The 20,707-nt window shown below is 36.8% G+C and overlaps 1 protein-coding gene and 1 long non-coding RNA gene across 4 annotated transcripts in view; one reads left to right on the top strand and one right to left on the bottom strand.

The window, feature by feature from the left end:
- AKAP6 (A-kinase anchoring protein 6) overlaps positions 1-20,707 on the bottom strand; it is a 621,223-nt gene that overhangs the window by 201,604 nt on the left and 398,912 nt on the right. The gene's annotated exons all lie outside the window — the stretch shown is intronic.
- Positions 1-20,707, top strand: part of LOC131381435 (uncharacterized) — a 31,287-nt gene that overhangs the window by 2,309 nt on the left and 8,271 nt on the right. The gene's annotated exons all lie outside the window — the stretch shown is intronic.

Genomic DNA, 20,707 nt, shown 5'->3' with positions numbered 1-20,707 from the left:
GCAAATCTAACCATATAAACAGGCCTTTTCACCTTAAAAAAAAAATTAAAAATAAAGGCAAAAACAAAAGACAGAACTTCCTTTTTTCCCTAAACCTTTCAGTGGTCCAGGTTAAAATTATTTCCTAGAATCTTTCACCCAGCCCTAATTCTAATAGAAGACTTCAGAGCAGTTTGTGTCTAATAACAGCTCTGTGGAGGCCCTTGAAATTCTAATAAAGACCCATCAACCTATCAAAAGAACATGTAATTTTATGTTCATTACTTCTTGGTGCCCGACTGTAGAATTTGGATGGTTGCACCTCAATTAAAAGTTGAATTGAAGTTAATATCATTTAAATAAAAACTTCAATAAAAAGTTAAACTTCTATTCTTAATAGCTTTAATACCCTCTAATGACTGCTACAGTCATTACCACCAGATAACTGACCTCCTTGACCCTTTCCTCACTGAGAAACCTGGCAACACAGTCAATTATTTAGCAGTAATGAGCACTCTTTGGAAGATTATTGTGTAATCAAGTACCTTAACTTACCACTTCTGTTATCTCCATTCTTCAACAACTGTTGCATTTTTCCATTATAGGTTTTTCTGTTTCTAAAAGAGAAAGCTGCTCAGGCTCCACATCCACCCCCCTTCCTTTGCCCCGCCATATAATCCTTTGCCATATAATTGGCAGAAATTTTAGATGTAATTAAAATGGTGTAAATTAGAGAGGTCTACTATTTGTGGGCAGTGACTGCTGCCTGTTAAAGACCTTAATCCCCACCATTTGAGACCACTCTAAAAAAGAAAAAAAATGAAAGCTTAAAAGGGAAGTTAAATGTGGCTTCCTAGATCTCTTTCTAACTGGGCTTTGCATGTGGTGTTAAACTTAGAAGTGTGGGAGACACAAAGAAAAGTCCAAACAGGTGATGTTAACAAGAGAGACTTCCATGAATCCTTTAAGAACTTAATTTCCTGTTTTCCTTTCCTGGAAACTGCCATGAACTGAGGGTTGTGCTAGAAAAAAAGAGAAGAGACACTAAACCAATGTTTTGCTAAACAATGTCTTAGAAGGCTCCTGAGTAGACTGAGAAATTCTCATTCCATAATATATATTATTTTAGGGGTACTGTTTAAGGAAAAAGAACAAACTCCTCATGATGCTCTGAAATTTTATATCTTAATGAAGAGTGGACTAAGTTGGTAGCAAATAATTCTAATTTTTCTGGCAACTCAAACCCACAATCTTGGAAAAACAAAATAATACCATATACTGATTAATTTCCACTAATTTTCTTACAAGTCAAACTAGGTTACAAATTGAAGTGAAGCAATGCTGATATATGAGATACCCCAATTCAAAGTTCATTTATTTTGTTTTTCTGATTTTCACGCTGATTATTTACTTTAGTAGTAGATTATTCAAAGAATAAAGGCAAAATAATCTGATTCCTCTAAGGACAGATACAAGATGAATGAACTGAGCATTTGATGGTACATTCAGATGTAAGCAAAATAACTTATTAACAAAGATTTTTCCGCTAGCATAATGTGTTGCTCTGAGGAAATATATAATCTCTTCTTCTATAAGTGTGTCAGGTATGTTTAGATCTATAACCATGTTCATAAAGCCACAAATGTAGGGAAATTAAGTTGATAGTCTAACAATTCAGTGATTCCCAATTATTTCAAGATTAATAAAGTAGAAAGAAATATTGTTCATCCATTTGCCAATAAAGCAGCACCTATTACATGTTGTGTGAGGCATTGGTAAGAAAATCAAGATGAAAGGTATAGTTCCTGCCTTCAAGGAGCTTATAATCTAGTGAACATCATAGGATGAAATATGTGAGAAACCACACCGAAGCAATGTGCTGAGGGGATGCATCATATGCGATTAATTTTGACTGAGGGAGAATTAGGAAGAGCTTAATGGGTGAAGCAGTATTTGAGCTGAATTTTGAAGAAATAGAGGTTGGATGAACAGAAAGTAGAGAAGAGCACACATCCTGAGGAACCATCACATGTGCTGACTTGGACCTGTGGCTGAGTAGTGTTGGAGAAGCTGTGAGCAGGTCCAGCGGAATGAAGTACAGGCCATGCAATAGAACTAAGGGCCAATGAGCCTGGAGAAGTGATTTGGTGCTGGATCAAGGAAAATTGCCAACATCTTTTTAAGGATTTTGAGTTTATTCATTGGCAAGGCTTCTGAGCTGGAGTTTTTGAGTGATCTAACATCTATTTTAGGAAGATGACAATGGAGGTAGAGTGATTAGTATATTTTAAAAAAAGGAAAATTGAAGCTGAGAGCCAATTAAAAGCCAGTGACATAACTCAGCCCTAGCACTGTACATATGAAAGACCACTGGAGTTGGGGTAGACACTGCCAACATTAAGATTATAGTAAACAAGTCAGAATATTCTTAGAAGCTGTTCTGTAAAATAAAAATTATTTGCGATGCAATGATTCTATATGTGAGAAACTAGGTTTCTAAGTAAGTCTGCAGCCCTATCTGACTTGACAATGAGGCCTGGACCAAGTATAACCAACCAGTAGGTATGAAAATGAGAGAAGACATAACAGAAAAACATCTCTGTGGCTCCACCAAGTGCTAGTGCTTCCACTTATTTGTAAATAAAACCACCTTTGAACCATGCTGGTAAGAACCCAAGTTAGACACATATTTTGCTACTATATTGGGCTTCTTATTTAGTCCCTTTTGGCCTCTGTATATGTTAAACTAAAGCCAGGCTGAAATACAGTCACCTAAATAGCACCTGGAATGACCTCTGAAAGGCTGGTGAAATATTGTCCCTTTGGTTTAAAGGGTGCTTAACTCCTATCTTTCCAACAAATGCCAGGAGCAGAAAGAGAAATGTTCTACACACAGCTAGTGCACAGGTATGACCACAGGTGAGGTTTCCATAGACCAAAAAGAAAAACTGTCAGGCAAATATTTTTACTACACTGAAAGAAAATGGAGTAAGAAGGGTTTTTTTTTATTTGTATAAAATATATTGTTCTTCCAGGCTGCAGTGAAATAGTTTCTATTTAATTGCACAGAAATCCTAAGAAGGTTACAGCAGTGAAACATTAAAATTCTAAGGGCAACTAATAACATTAAAACTTTATAGCCCCAGATAGAATAATTTAGACAAAAACAACATGAACATATGTTTTGTGTAATACTAACAAACATTTATAGCTGTCAAGAGAGAAAAACACAGGTTTATGCACACCTTAATGGTGTGCATGGGTGAGCATGAGTATATTTAAAACATAATATATTACAAAAATGACAGCAGGCATGGCTCTTCTGGGTACTATGTTAAATCAATGAATAAATTACTAAAAGTGAGTTGTGGCTGTTTGGATGTGTAATTGAGCTTAACGTATGTAGTGTTATTTCAAAAGAAACTGTTCAAGGAGTTTCTAGCCCAATCCACTCTGAATCTATCCTAGGCAGTTTACAAACAGCAATAAATGAAACCTTTTCACAGTGGGAAGGAAGTTTAGTTATACACATTACTTAAATTGAGGAAAAGTTAATTTTAATATGCTTTGCAGGAATTGAAAACAAACTTATAATTTGCTTATGTTCACCAAACTGGAAATTGAAATGTTAATATTTGAATTTAAATTTATTTTAATTATTCACTGTATGACTCACAAAATCACTAGGAATTATCTGTTCAACTTAAAACAAATACACACATAAACCCTTCATAAATATATGTTTATTATTCTACTTGTTTTAATTATACCATTTGAATGTCACACTTTTTCAAAAAAATTATTAGGACTACAGAATATAAAATAAATTTTAAGCTTGTTTGTGCCAACAAGTTAATAGCAATTGGTAATAACTGAGCTGCAGACAAAGCCATTAATGTGATTTTTTAGAATAAAAATAACTTCTCATAATTTTCTTTCTAATTATAGGGTTGTTTGTCTTACTTAGCACTCTACCAAAGTATTGTGAAACAGGGAAAGAAGTATGTTTTCTTATTTTTCTCTGCCTATTTTTTCTGGCCTTAATTGTCTCATACTCTTCTGTAATATATAAAATGCTCAGACTCTTTTACATAGGAAATCTGAAATAAGATTCCAGAAGAATTAAATATTGAATCTCTTGAATTATACATCTTGCCAGGTAGCCAAAAGGGCCACTCAACAACTGTATTTTCTTTTCAGGAGACTTCAACTTTCAGCAATTTAAAATGTTATTATGGGCTTAGGTAACAACCATCAACCATGCTGACCCCTTGTTTTTCATTTCTTTTCTGTTAATGGGTCATTATATCATGGCAAATGCAGGACGCAGAAATGTCATATGGTTTAAGAAAAGAAGACTATTTTTCTTGAACAGCACATTTTCCTCTGTCCTATTAGTCCTGTGCTTTGTTGTCATTTATAACCACGTAATACAACAAGTATCTTCTAATACTCTCAGCAATTGTGTAGGTCCTTGACTCAAAAACCCAAAGACTTGCTTTTCATTATGCACTATGTGAATATATTCTAATACTAAAAATAAGTTTTTACTTACCAAGATCTCTTTTTTTATTCAAAATCATAATACGGTTAGATAGGAGGCCATCCCGCTGCATTTTCAGCACCACTTTTACTCATGTTATCACTATTAATTCACTTTGCCACTCTACTCTCTTCTCCCAAAACTTTGCACAAACCAACCAATTTGCTGACTCTGCCAAACACTTACTCCCCCAGGGTTTCCATGCTTCTATGAGCAGATGATGACTAACAAAGTCAGGGCAGTCAGATGCAGACAGACAGTGGAGCCCACTAACTGCTCAGTGCTTGTTAGGAGACAAAGATATGAAAATGATTAGGACAAGGAATATGGCTTTATGAACTGGAAGTTTAAAGACCTGGCCATATATGCTGAAACAGGTAAAGCTACCTGGAAAAATTTCCTTCTCTCACTCTCCTCTGAGTCTTCTCTAACTGCAGATTATGCCGTGGTTCTCTGTCTCCAGGCTTGACCCCACAGAGGCATCACTGGTTTTTAAGCAGCAAGTGTCAAATATTTTGCAGAACAGAATTTAGTGAGGCTCTTATGGGCAATGCCATAAGGTGCAGAGACTTTCTCTGACTATACTCATTTTAGGTGACTCATTTTCCTTTCCTGATTTAAAGTGAGTCCTGCAGAATTAACGGGTAAGAAGTAGAGGAATGTGGGAAGTGAAAAGGGATAAGCAGGTAAGTCATTGTTAAGTCACCAGCCAATTGTCATGTTTCAAATATTAACCTATGGATACTAGAACTAACAAGAGTAAATCGTAAGCACACAATCATGGAAGCAATTTATTCTAGATTTCTAAATACATGTTAATTAGGTCTTAGCATCAAAGGCTCTTGACAAAGTATCATAATAATAATTTCCCACTAACAACAACAACAAATATTGAAAACATATTTCAAGATTTCAGATCCTGTATCTTTTAAGCCTCAAGATCTCATCACCTTAGGGTTTAATGCTGGAGCTTAAAAGTAGGAAGTCACAAACTGAACCTGTGGCATCTATAGGACCAGTATTTTAGCACTGAAGAGGAAGCCCAGGAATCATAGGATAGTGTGTGGAAGGCATGGCCTGTGCGGGGACTGATTTTTCACACACCCTACCACTACCACCACCACTGGTAGCACCCACGGTCCTATCGTGAGGCATCTGGCTCTGATTATTGGTGCCTCAAAGTGGTTTTCTCCAGGTTCTACTTCCTGTTTTTCTTTTCAGATTCATTCTCTCTGCTTCCTGTTGTAAACTCAGTCTTTATTTTAGACTGAACCATTAGTTCTCATGCCCACCTTCACCTTGGGTGCTGTGATCCTCCTGTTCCATGTCCCACTCAAAGCTCCTCACTGTAGCCCAGCTCATGGCCACAGCTCCCCACCTGCCTTTGCATGAGAACAAGAAGTCAGACTCCCACCCTGACAGCAACTATACGAGTTTAGAAATGTTGTATAGAACATTATTTGTCTTCTTAGCAACCAACTCTGATAATTTCATATATTTCATCGAATCTATTCAATAACCCTTTGAGGGAGGGAGAGAGGATTATCATTCATTTGCAGATGATGAAACAGATGCAGAGAAGGGATTCTTTAACTTCTTGGTCCCTAGGGTCAGCACCTTATATTTTTCTTACAGCTTATGGTTATATGGGCTTATTTGAAGCTCTCAATTATCTAGTTCTGGAATTATGTCTATTTGTCTCTATCATTATATCTAGTCTAGTCAAATCTTCCCCAGTGAAAATAACAGATAATATTGGTCTTGAAAAAAACATTAAAGTTTTCTTTCAAAGCATTTCAATCACTATATTATCACTACTATATCATGTGATATATTCTTATTACAGTTTATTTGAAAGCTCATTAAGTCAACATTACCTTTCCTTGTCATCAGAATTATTTAAAAATATTGGTGACATACATTAAAATTATGAAGCAGTAAGTAACGAAAATGAAATAGTAGCAACTAACTAGTATTGCAGTGGTATATTCCTTCTTTCACCAACTTTTGGTATTTTTATTAAAATTAATGAAATTATCAGGTGCATTCTATTAAGGAATAATAATCTTACAAAGTTATAGGAAACAGGAAAATAAATTAAAAAGGATATATGCCTTATTAAGACTACATATTTGTCCCCTCTGGGAGCTCAATAACAATTATAATACTTAAATGAAAATTAAGTGTTTAAAAATCAGAGTATTAGTACATCTGTCACACTTTACATTAATTCATAACTGGTATGCCTAGGATATCAGTGAGCAAACAAACTCATAAATAACCCTGCTTAAAATGTCCAAGTATGCAGCAACACAATAATAGCGGGCGACTTCAACTCTACTGATAGCACTAGACAAATCATTAAGGGAGAAAGTCAACAGAAAGACACTAGACTTAAACGCACCAGAACAAACCGACCTAACAGATATTTACAGAACATTCTACCTAAGAACTGTATAATATACATTATTCTCATCAGCACATGGAACATTCTCCAAGATAGACCATATGATAGGCCACAAAACAAGCCTCAATTTCTAAAAAATCAAAATACTATCGTCTATAACTTATCAGACTACAGCAGAAAAAACTAGAAATCAATCCATAAAAAACCCCATAAAACTATACAAACACATAGAAGTTAAATAATCTTCTCTTGAATGATTTTTGGGTTAACAATAAAACCAAGATGGAAATTTAAATCATTTGAAATGAATGATAAGAGTAACACAAATTATAAAAACCTCTGGGATACAGCAAAAGCAATGGTAAGAGGAAACCTCATAGCACTAAATGCCTACATCAAAAAGTCTAAAAGATCACAAATTGACAGTTTAATGCCACACCTCAAGAAAGTAGAGAAATAAGAACAAACCAAACCCAAACCTAGCAGAAGAAAAGAAACAAAAAAGACCAAATCAGAGCTAAATAAAATTAAAACAAGAAAAAACACAAAACACCAATGAAATGAAAAGTTAGTTCTTTGAAAAGAAAAATAAAATTGATAGACCATTAGCTAGATTAACCAAGAAAAGAAGCCATAAGCTCAAAAGTCAAAAGAAGAATAAGCTCAATTAGAAACGAAAATGGAGACATTATGACCAATACTGCAGAAATACAAATGATCGTTCCAGACTACTATGAATAACTCTATGCACATAACTAAAAAATCTAGAGGAAATGGATAAATTCCTGGGAACTTATGACCCTCCTAGCTTGAATCAAGAATAAATAGAAATCCTGAACAGACCAATAACAAGCAGTGAGAATGAATCAGCAATTAAAAAAAAAAAACTGCCAATGAAAAAAAGCCCTGGGTCAAATGGATTCATAGCCAAATTCTACCAGATATTCAAAGAACTGGTCACAATCCTATGAAACTATTCTAAAAGACTGAGAAAGAAGGAATCTTCTCTAACTCATTCTATGAAGCCAGTATTACCCTAATACCAAAGCCAGAAAAGGACTTAACAAAAAAAGAAAACTACAGACCAATATCCCTGATGAACATAGATGCAAAAATCCTCAACAAAATTCTAGCAAACTGAAACCAACAGCACAACAAAAAGATAATTCATCATGATCAAGTGGGTTTCATCCCGAGGACACAGGATGATTCAACATACACCAGTCGATAAATGTGATTCATCATATAAAAAGAATTAAAAACAAAAACCATATGATCTTCTCAGTAGATGCAGAAAAAACATTCAATAAAATCCAGCATCGCTTTATGATAAAAACCCTCAACAAACTAGGCATAGAAGGAACATGTCGCAGAATAACAAAAGCCTTATATGACAAACCCATAGCCAATGTCATACGGAATGGGGAAAAGTTGAAAGCATTCCCCCTGGGAACTGGAGCAAGACAAAAATGCCCACTTTCACCACTTCTATTCAACATACTACTAGAAGTCCTACCCAGAGAAATAAGTTAAGAGAAAGAAATAAAGGGCATCCAAATTGGAAAATATGAAGTTAAACTATCTCAGTTTGCCAATGTTTTGATCATAAAGAATCCTCCAAAAGACTCTTAGATTTGATAAATGAATTCAGTAAAGTCTCAGGTTACAAAATCAATGCATCTAAATGAGTAGCACCACTATACACCAACAATGGCCAAGCTGAGAATCAAATCAAGAACTCAATCCCTTTTATAATAGCTGCAAATGAAATAAAATAAAATAAAATAAAACAAAATATCCAGGAATATACTTAACCAAGGAGGTGAAAAATCTCTACAAGGAGAACTACAAAACACTGCTGAAAGAAATCATAGATGACACAAACAAATGAAAATATATTCATGCTCATACATTGGAAGAATCAATATTGTGAAAATGACCATATTGCTCAAAGCAATCTACAGATTCAATGCAATTCCTATCAAATATCAACATCATTTTTCACAGAATTAGAATAAAAAGTCCTGAAATTCATAGGGAACCAAAGAAAAGCCCAGATAGCCAAAACAATCCTAAGCAAAAAGAACAAATCTGGAGGCATCACATTATGTGACTTCAAATTATACTACAAGGCTATAGTAAACAAAATAGCATGGTACTGGTATAAAAGTATATACATAGACCAATGGAACAGAATAGAGAATCCAGAAATAAAGGCAAATACTTACAACCAACTGATCTTCAACAAAGCATTCAAAAACATAAATTGGAGAAAGAACACACTATTGGTGCTGGGAAAACTGGATAGCCAAAGTAGAAGAATGAAACTGGATCCTTATCTCTCACTATATACAAAACTCAACTGAAGATGGATTAAAGACTTAAATTTAAGACCTAAAGCCATAAAAATTCTAGAAGAAAACCTAAGAAAAACTCTCCTGGATGTTGGCTTAGGCAAAGAATGTATGACTAAGACCCCAAAAGAAAACGCAACCAAAATAAAAATAAATGGACCCTAATTAAACTAAAAAGCTCCTGCAGAGCAAAAGAAATAATCATCAGAGTAAATAGACAACCCACAGAATGGGAGAAAATGTTTGCAAACTATGCATCTGACAAAGGACTAATGTCAGGATCTACAAGAAACACAAATAAGCAAGGAAAAAAAAAAATAATCCCATTAAAAAGTAGGCAAATGATATGAATTGGCATTTCTCAAAAGAAGATGTACAAATGGCCAAGAAACATGAAAAAATGCTCAAAATCACTGATCATCAGGGAAATGCAAATTAAAATCACCTTACCCCAGCCAGAATGGCCATTATTAAAAAGTCAAAAAACAATAAATGTTGGCGTGGATGTGATGAAAAGGGAACACTTGTACACTGCTGGTGGGAATGTAATTTAGTACAATCCCTGTGGAAAATAGCATGGAGATTTCTCAAAGAACTAAAAGTAGATCTATCGTTCGATCCAGCAGTCCCACTACTGGGTATCTACTCAAACGAAACAAAGTCATTATATCAAAAAGACAGCCACGTGAATATGTTTATCACAGCACAATTCACAATTGCAAAGATATGGAACCAACCTAAGTACCCATCAACCAATGAGTAGATAAAGAAAATGTGACATATATACACCATGGAATACTACTCAGTCATAAAAAAGAACAAAATAATGTCTTTTGTACCAACTTGGATGGAACTGGGGGTTATTATTCCAAGTGAAGTAACTCAGGAATGGAAAACCAAATACCTCTGTCCTCACTTATAAGTGGGAGCTAAGCTATGGGTATGCAAAGGCATACAGAGTAGCATACTGGACATTGGCAACTCAGAAGCAGGGAAAGTGGGACGAAGGAGAAGGATAAAATAACTACATATTGGGTACAATGTGTACTACTCTGGTGAAGGGTACACTAAAATCTCAGGTTTCACCATTATACAATTCATCCATGTAAACAAAAACCACTGATATCCCTAAAGCTATTGAAAAATTTTTTTAATGGTAGAAAAAAGTAAAAATAAAATTTCCAAGTACAGACATAGTAGATTCCTTTGTTTTTCTTTCTTTTTTAGGCTGTGAAATGCAAAGATATAAAATATTTTGCATTAAAAAGTAGCTTTCTCTTTGTTTTATTTAATTGTTCTAGATTCCATCATATAATAAAATTTAATTAAATCAATTTAATCCTACATAATCTCAACGAGTATGAATCAACTCACAAAAAAGGAACAAACGCTTAAAGAACTAAAAAAAAAAAAATGACCTGAAGGGCTGGGTGTGGTGGCTCACACCTGTAATCCTGGCATTTCGGGAGGCTGAGGCAGGCAGATCACTTGAGGCCAGGAGTTTGAGGCCAGCCTGCCAACATGGCGAAACCCTGTCTCTACTAAAAATACACAAAAATTAGCTGGCGTGGTGGCACACACCTGTAGTCCCAGCTACTTGGGAGGCCAAGGCCGAAGAATCACTCAAACCTGGGAGGCGAGTTGAAATTGTGCCACTGCACTACAGCCTGTGTGACAGAGCAAGACACTGTCTCAAAACAAAACAAAACAACCTAAAGGACACACATAATTTAAGGGTTTTGATTTGTGTTACAAATTTTTTGTCACTCAACAAGCATTTTATTCAAGAAGAGTCTTTGAGGGATATATTATGCTGAGCATTGCAGTGTGCAGAACAATGAACAGGAAATGGTTCCCCACCTTAAGAAGAATGCAGCTTGAGGAATATCTTTAATACAAAATTCAAAGACAGAATGTGATAAGTGCCATAAATGAGGTACAAATGCTATGGGAATTGATAAAATTGAGAGTCATTTTGGTATAGATGGCTACTGGGTGGCAGACAGACCACTGACATAAACCATGATAATGGGGAGGATTAAACAGGTGGAGATGAGCAAAGACAGGGAGCTGAACGAGAAGAGCATAGCAACAAAAGATAAACTGAGACGTTTTGGAGACTAGAGGTACCCTCATGTGGCTATAGCAAAGGAAGAAAAGGGAGCGTCAAAGGAACAAGGCTAGAAAGGAACTTTATAGATAGGCAATGGAAAGCCACTGAAGGATTCTGGATAGGAGAGGCACATACAGTGCAACTGGAGAAGAGGCAGGAGAGGCACCAACAGGAAGGTTAAATTCAGAGGCTAGTTTTAGTACTACGTCCCATGGTACCTGTGAGCTTTGCAGAGGTCAGGGACAGGGAGGGCTAGAGAAGTTGCAGGGGACAGTGAGCAAAGGGCAAAGCCCCCAGGTTCTGAGTCAACTGAAAAATTCCACTCTGTTTATAAATATATACATATATGTTAGGGTTATAAGTAAGATTTAGTTTGAAAAAAGAGGCTAATTTTTTTTAGTTTTATTTAAGTTCAGGGGTACATGTGCAGGTTTGTTATAGAGGTAAACCTGTTATTGGGGTTTGTTGTACAGATTATTTTGTCATCCAAATGTTAAACCTTGTACCCATTATTTTTCCTAATGCTTTCCCTCCTCCCACCCTCCACCCTCCAAAAGGCTCCAATGTCTTTTGCTCCCCTCTATGTGTCCATGTACTCTCATCATTTAGCTCCCACTTATAAGTGAGAACATATTTAGTTTTCTGTTCCTGTGTTAGTTTGCTAAGGATAATGGCCTCCAGATCCGTCTATGTTCCTGCAAAGGACATGATCTCTTTCTTTTATATGGCTGCATAGTATTCCATGGTGTTTATGTGCCACATTTTCTTTATCCAGTCTACCATTGATGGGCGTTTAGACTGATTCCATGTCTTTGCCATTGTGAATAGTGCTGCAGTGAACATACACATGCATATGTCTTTACGATAGAATGATTAATATTCCTTTGGATATATACCCAGTAATGGGATTGCTGGGTTGAATGGTAGTTCCATCTTTATCTCTTTGAGGAATCTCTACACTGCTTTCCACAATGATCAAGCTAATTTACACTCCCACCAAGAGTGTATAAGTATTCCTTTTTATCTGCATTCTTGCTAACATCTGTTATTTTTTGTCTTTTTAATAATTGGCTAATAATTCTTAATTAAAAGCCACCAATCAATGATTTATAGAAAGGAATTTGAGGCTCAGGGACTGATTTGGTAACCAAGAAGTCATGAGGGAACATTGATGAGAATAATTTTAATAGCGTTAGTGTGAACAAAGTCACTATGTAGCAATAAGTTGAGAAGAGGTTAAAAAGTAATGGCTTAGGCCGGGCGTGGTGGCTCACGCCTGTAATCCCAGCACTTTGGGAGGCCGAGGTGGGCGGATCACAAGATCAGGAGATCGAGACCATCCTGGCTAACACAGTGAAACCCCGTCTCTACTAAAAATACAAAAAATTAGCTGGGTGTGGTGGCGGGCGCCTGTAGTCCCAGCTACTCGGGAGGCTGAGGCAGAAGAATGGCGTGAACCCAGGAGGTGGAGCTTGCAGTAAGCAGAGATCGCACCACTGCACTCCAGCCTGGGTGACAGAGCAAGACTCTGTCTCAAAAAAAAAAAAAAGTAATGGTTTAGCATTGGGGGAAACATGTAAAAGGAAGTGTTGTGAGATTCAACAGGTAGAGAAATATTCAAATTATATAATAATCAACAGATTACAATATTTCATTAAGACAGAATTTGTTTTTGTCCCTAATAAAAGAAAATTTCAGCTCCAACTACAGGAAGGTTAAAAAAGAAAAAAAAGAAGGAACTTATAAAAAGTGCTGAAGGTCAAACACCTCAAGAGTTGGTTCATTCAGCTGTTCAATGATATAAAGAACCCATCTTTCCCCTCTGCCATCCTTGGCATATTAAGCATTATCCTCGACCTAGCTCCACTTATAGTGACAAAATGGCTATAGCACCTCAGCTTGTTGTCCTTGTGAAAGCATCCAGAGCTTGAAAGGGAACCTTTTCTTCTTTTTTTTTTTTTTTTTTTTGAGACAGAGTCTTGCCCTGTCACCAGGCTGGAGTGCAGTGGCACCACCTCGGCTCACTGCAACCTCTGCTGCCTGGATTCAAGTGATTCTCCTGCCTCAGCCTCCCAAGTAGCTAGGACTACAGGTGCTCACCACAACACTCAGCTAATTTTTGTATTTTTAGTAGAGACGGGGTTTCACCATGTTGGCCAGGATGGTCTCGATCTCTTGACCTCATGATCCGCCCGCCTTGGCCTCCGAAAGTGCTGGGATAACAGGAGTGAGCCACCGCGCCTAGCCTTGTTTATCTCTTTTTGAGAAAGAAAACCTTTCCCAAAGCCCCATAGACTCTCTTCATATCTCACTGGCCAGAAGTGCATCAACTAGCTGTGCAAAGGGAGCCCTTATGGTTGCCTCATAGACTAACTGTGATTCACTGGCTGGGCTGGGGAATAGGGTCCACTTCACCTGAACCACACACCACGAAAGAAAGTAGTATGTGGACAAAACAGGTGATGCTGCTAGGACAAAGGAGGAAAATGGCTATTGGTCAGGCAGTCCACAATGCCTGCAAAATTAAGCTTAATAAACATTTGATACTGCTGTTGCTGATTGTATCATTAGTGCAACATCCTCAGCACACTCCCTTTTATAAGGAGAAGTATATCTGTACTTCCTAATATCAAATTTTACCACTTATGAGAATAAAGAACTATTGATTGCCTTGGAAAATTACACAAGAGCTTCTATTTCCAGGCATTCATTGACACAAGACTGTTACGAGAGGAAGTCTGCTTAAAATGCAGGCTTTCCAGAGATTTCATCTTCAAACTCTTTTACCTGATTTTCCTCTTGTGTATTAGCCAATGGAGCATAGTCATTAAGCTTTTTGTGTACAACTGAGACAAAAAGTATCTGTAGATAATGATAAAAGATGCTATTTGCCAAAGGTCTGAAGCAGGACGTCAACTGAAAACCACCACACAATTGGAAAAAATACAAAAATAGTAACAAGGAAGAAGAACACTTAGAATATCAAATTTATTTTTATTCCATGATATCTTTGTTCACATTACTGTTCTCTTTGTCCTGCATTATACAGTTAATAATTCTTAGCCTTCACCAAAAATGAGGGGAAATTTTCAATTACTGATTAATAGTAATAGTTAAAAAGTTCTCACTAGGAAATGAGATGATTTCACTCTAAAATGCAACCAAAATTAGTAGCAGCACTATTTGATGATAATTTTGAAAAATACATTTTGTTTTCTGTTCGGTCATATTTAGTCTAATTGACTTGAGAGAAAAAAAAAAATTGTGTCCCAAGAACTTCATTAACAAAGATGGGCAGTGGTACCCAGAAAGCTGCCATTTTAAACAAGTGTATACACCTCTCAGAAGAGTTCGTTAAGAGGAACAATGTGTGATCAAAAAAGGTGGTCAGTGTGAAGGTGCTTGCTGGGTGTACAACAGGCCAGGTAAGAGAACCTCCAAAGTCTTAAGGAGGAAAATTCCAACACAGTAAGCAGGTTGGCATTACCCTACAACAGTCATTATCACTGATGCTATTGAGCCCACTTAGCATCAGAATCACAAGTTTATATCATACTATTATTAGCTTACTTTCAGCTAGAAAAGAAATGAAAGCTTTGGGGATGAGCAGCAGAAAAGAAGAAAATAAATGAGACAGAGGAGTTTTCCAAAATTCCTCATAATTCAAAATGCATAGCCCCTTAAGTTATGTATAAACTTCAGAAGGTTCAAACACTGGAAGTTCAAATATGTTGACGAAGCTTAGCTAATCATTTTCTAGTCTCAAAACTGGACCAAAAATTCCCATTAGAAATGGTCTAATTCCCTTAAAAATGAATGGTTTTAGCCAGATGAAACTATCCAGTGAAATTCCGTATTTGCTCCCCATCTATCTAATGATAGCTTGAGTATATACAGGAGGTATCAAGTGAAACACAGCAGGGAAATAAATGCCTGAGTGTTTGTGTTTGTGTCTAGTATAAAACAGAGACTGTGTTCCAGAAAAGCGATTCAGGTCATTTTACAAAGAAGAGAGTTCCCCAATCATATATTTCCTACAAATGTCTAGAAGTGTATAAACTACATTATGTTAGCTAAACCTCATTCATCATTTACTAGAAGGATGTGTATGTACAAAAATTGCAACGGACCAAATATAATATGTCAGAAATTAGACTTTGAAAGCGATTCAAATAGTGGTATGATCTAGTTCTGCCCTTCGAATTTATGTCAATGTAGAGACCTTTACCTTCTCAAGTTCAATCTCACCTAATCTTTTTAGAGAGCTTTGGAGCAAAGACTACAAATTTCATCAACCAGTGTGCTGGTCAGCTACCAAGTCATATTAGATGGTTTTAGTGTTTTTCAAAGAAGCAACTCAGAGTATATCCTTTCAGCAAGGCTGTTTAAACAAAGGTTTTAAAAAATTTAACAATCTATTAACATAACTAACCAACTAGACCTGCCTCAAGGAAGTATGAATATAATAATAAATTCACACTATAATAAAATCACATTTTTAAGGTATAAATACCTAGTTATTTGGGAAAAAATAGGTGAAATGGCTCTTCTAAAAGTTGATTTAAAGATTGTTTTATTTACAAAAAAAAAAAACAAGTGGCAAAGAAAATGGGAGAGAAGTGTAGAAAGGAAGAACAGATGTTAAGATGGGATTGTGCCATGATTTACACAGCTAAGGTAAAGAAAGTATCATGAAAGATGAGACGATAAAGTAGGGTTCTGTCTTTAGCTTTAAAAAGGATATTATAACTAAACATGATATTCTTATAATCAAACAAAATTAACTAAAATACATTTTAAAGCTGAAATAACTTGTAAAGTGAGTAAAACAAAGCTTAGGATGTAGTTGCTGCCCCAAGGAGTTTGGAGTCATGATGGATGGTAATCACCTGAAAAGTTAATTATGAAAGATATAAACGGAAATTCAAAACCACAATGAAAATGGTGTTTTACAAGGCTGTGTGAGATTAATCACCAAATGTAAGGTACAAACAGTAAATGAGAAGTTTAGCGGGTACAGTGATCACACAGGACTGGAAAATTTTAGGAAATCTATTTTGAGAGGATAGGATTTGACTCCTACTCTGTTCTCTAGTCCCTCCTCAGCTTCAACCCTCCCTCTATTCAAATAATTGCTCCACTGACTAATCTCATTGAGTTTGTCTTCATTCTAAATTCTTTGGCTTCCTTCCCTCTTTCTGTCCTAACTCAGAAGATGTATCCTCCTTTCCTGAAAATCACAGCTCCACTGATTCACTTCCTTTCCTCATCTGAATCATTGTAGCAATAACTATTCATCTTTCTTGTCCCTGAAACTATCTTCTTCAAGTGTCCCTTTTTCACTAGCTCTATTCTTCAGTCTATAAACATGCTAAGTTCACTCTTGCTCCATGAAAAGTTCCTTTGACCTGTTAAAATACTATTCCCTGGCTGCCAGCATTCTGGGCAGCAGGGCCTGAAAGTTTCACTCCTCAGGTTGTAGATTCTCACTTAATCCCCAGTTTTAGTATGGTATCCTGGCTCTCAATTACCCTAGGCTTTCCTTAAAGTTCTATTGCACATCTACTTTATTCTCACACAATAGTCTCTTGTTAAAATCAACTTCCAAGGTTACAGCTCTTATTTCTATTTGGACTACCAAACCTACATCCTTAACATTGACCTCTACTCCGAGCTTCAGGCTTGCATTTTCAACTGTTACACAAGAACACAGAGTTGATTTTCAGGTTTCTCCTCCTTACTAAATCTTTGTTCTCAAACTTTCCTGTACTTTAGAATCACCTGGGGAGGTTACAAAAATATCTATGCCCAGGTTACACACCTAGATATTCTTATTAATTGTGCATCAAGGTCACTGTACTAAACAGAGTTAATTATCTTCCCTTTCAAAGCTGTTCCTTATAGTAATGTGTCCAACCTCAGTTAATGGTAATACCATTCTCCTAACTGCTCATGCTCAATTCCTTTAAGTCATCGTTAACCCTTCCCTCAGGCTCCATCCCCTAGATACCAAATCCTATTATTTCTTCTTCCAGACTATCACTCTTACTTTTTTCCTTATATTATCACAGCCACTGCTTTGCCTTGGCCTGCCTTTCGTTATTGTAGTAGTTTCCTAATTCATTGTCTTGACTTTCAGCTCTTCCTCTTTCATCCTGCCTTTGCCATCTGTTTTCTATCACCAAATTCAATCATCAAAAACACACAGGGCACACCAGTAAAACACACTCTTCAGCCTGATATCCAAAGCTGTTCAGTATACAGGTCAAACTTTTTCAGGATCTATCTTTCACTAAATCCTCATCTCTTGCTCATAAACACATGGATACTGTATGCTCAAAAAGCCAAACTATTCACTGTTCACTTTCGATGTCCCTCATATTTTCCCTTTTCCATACTTTTGACCATGCTATTTCCTATGTCAGGAATGCTCTCCTCCCAACATCTTTCTATTACCAATTTAGCTGAATATTAGAGACCTCCACAAAATCCATCTTCTCTTAGGCCTTCCCGAGACCATCAGATTGAAATAATGTTCCCTCTCCCAGTTTCTGTATCTCTTGTATTTATCACACAGTCTGCCTTAATTTAGAACTACATTTGTGCACATCTGTCTCCACTGCTAGGCAGTGAGCAAGGAGAGGTACAGTATCCTGTCCAGAGCTACATCATCATGTTGTAGTTACATTTTAAATATTTATCTATTCTAAGGATGAATAAAAGCAGTATAGATGGAGAGAATGAGAAAAGCCATGAGCAAGAGCAAAGAACAAAGAAAAGGAAAAATAGATTTGGAAAAGGGTGGGTAAACTAGAAGAATTAAGAAATAAAACATTGACACCAATCTTAACTAAGCAGCTAGAATCAAATGATGGGCTAAGAAGTTAGTCCTTTCCCTTGTTGTGGAAGGTGTCTAAGAAGACTCTCTCAATGATTATCTAATGCATTTGGAATCTAAGTTTATTTGTCAGTAAAGGGAAAGTAATAATAGGAGTTAGGACTCCTGGCATTGTTGGGAAGAATGAATAAGCACACCCAGGTAAAAGGCTTTACATGAACCTAAACGATAGTAAGCCCGTTGTGAATGCTAACCCCATTAATAGAATATGTTATATAAACACACCAACACACAATGGTTAAACAACAATGTCTAAGATGTCAAAAGTAAAGAAAGTTTTTCTGCTTTTGATTTCCAGAGACTGAGAAAGGAATGAACGTGTGCGTGTGTGTGTGTGTGTGTGTGTGTGTGTGTGTGTGTCAGAGAGAGAGAGAGAGAGACCTCATGAATACACTAAGGTCCATGAAACAGACTTGGGCAGCCTGTGGAACCAATGCGTGTAAAGACAGCTGAGGCAATGTTTTTTAGCTTCTACCACATTTCACTGGACACGTGCTTCCTTCTTTAATCTTTCTCCTCTGTTCCTTCTCTCTCTTCTTTCTAATCTCTCTTTTCTTTTGTCTTAGTGTCTTGATTTAGGCTTCCTTTTTTCCCTCTCCCTCTTCTCACTCAGGGAGGTCCACAACCTTGCTGAGCTCTGCAGGAGGCAATGCTAAACAAGTGTTGGCCTCTGCAGGCCAAATGAGTATAAAAATGAGAAGCCACTGCCCCAATCCAATGCAAAATGGCCTGAGACCTGCAGTGAGATGGTCCCTGAGCTCTGCCCGGCAGGACCTCCAATCTAGTTAATGTTTCCTGAGAAACATAAACCTTCATTTAGGCACAGGGGGAGCTAAGACTGGTAATGTTCTCTGAGTACTGGTGGCAAAGAGCAATACAGTACCTTAAAAAACCCTCTGTCTCTGGTAGCACCACAACCACATAAATGGCTATATTCCAACTGAATTCCAAAGAGAAAGAACAAGCAAAATGTGGACAACTCAATGCCATTTGACTACACTAGATGGGAGAGGTACTCTGGGTGTGAGAAAAGTTAAACAAGCATTTGGAGTATTTAGGGTGCTGAGTGCAGGTGTGTGTACATTTGAAAGCTGCCATTTAATAAGAAGGCCTAGGCGACTCAATAAACACAAAAGCCAGAGCGGAGTAATCCCTTTAGCAGGCAGGGCTCTCCCCAGCTCAGCCTGCTTCCCCTGCCAGAAACAACACATTCCAGGAAAAAGTTTAACTCACACACTGAGGTAATTGTTTCACACTTTCAAAGAATTTACTTATTAAAGTGTTTTTTTAAAGCAATTCTGTATTTTGCCTTCTTCTTTTGTGCTTACTTATATTAATAGATTTTTTAAATGTTTGACCTCCACTACATAGCACAAAATGCTTCTAATGTGTTTACTCTATATTACATTTAAAATTGATCAGACTGAGGTACAAAATGTGAGATCTGCCAATAAAAATGGCTGCTTTCCACAGACTGTAAGTTTGTAAACAATACCAAGCATCTTTTCAACTTTAGGTATCACAGATTCAGAGATTAGGCACTCTTGGACTAAATAGGAAAAAAGTAAGCTACCTATTCCTGTCAGTGACTTTTCCCTGTGTTGATTGGAGACACCAAAGAATTTTACTCCCAGATTCTTGCTGAGCCAAATGTGTCTATTCTCAAGGCCACCAGCAATGGAAATACAGTGTGAACAACAAAATAAGCTATGCTTTTTTTTTTTTTTGGAGACAGACTCTTGCTCTGTTACTCAGGCTGGAGCACAGTGGCACAATCTCGGCTCACTGCAACCTCCACCTCCCGGGTTCAAGCGATTCTCCTGCCTCAGCCTCCTGAGTAGCTGGGACTACAGGCACACGCCATGACACCTGGCTAATTTTTTATATTTTTAGTAGAGAGGGGGTTTCACCATATTGGTCAGGCTTGTCTTGAACTCCTGACCTCATGACCCACCCGCCTCAGCCTCCCAAAGTGCTGGGATTACAGGCGTGAGCCACCACGCTCTGTCTGCTATGCTCTTATACATTATACAGACTATGACCATTAGCTGTCCTTTGACCTAGTATATATTTTTATTTTCCCAACCATTTTTTTCAGTCATCTCAAGGGAGTGGCAGACCATTAAAAAATTCCTCATCTTAGATCCACCCATACATCTTATAATATGCAAATTTAAGTGCCTCAAGGAGATTAGAGAAACTATTTTTTATTGGATTCTATCATAAACTTAGTAACCACACTGATCTTCAAAGAAGGAACTCACTTTTGTTTCTGTCTTTCAAAAAATACTTTTGAAGAAAAGTTGCCCTTCTGATAACGAAAAAAAGGGGCTATTGAAAAATCCACAGTAGAAGAAAGAGTTCTCCCTAGGTACTGCAAATCAGGACTATGTTTGTATAGTTCAGCAGGAAA

The sequence above is a fragment of the Hylobates moloch genome, unplaced genomic scaffold (assembly GCF_009828535.3).
Source record: "Hylobates moloch isolate HMO894 unplaced genomic scaffold, HMol_V3 SCAFFOLD_16, whole genome shotgun sequence".
Lineage (NCBI taxonomy): Eukaryota > Metazoa > Chordata > Mammalia > Primates > Hylobatidae > Hylobates > Hylobates moloch.
The sequence above is the reverse complement of the archived record's forward strand: the minus strand, read 5'-3'. Positions and strand labels throughout refer to the sequence as shown.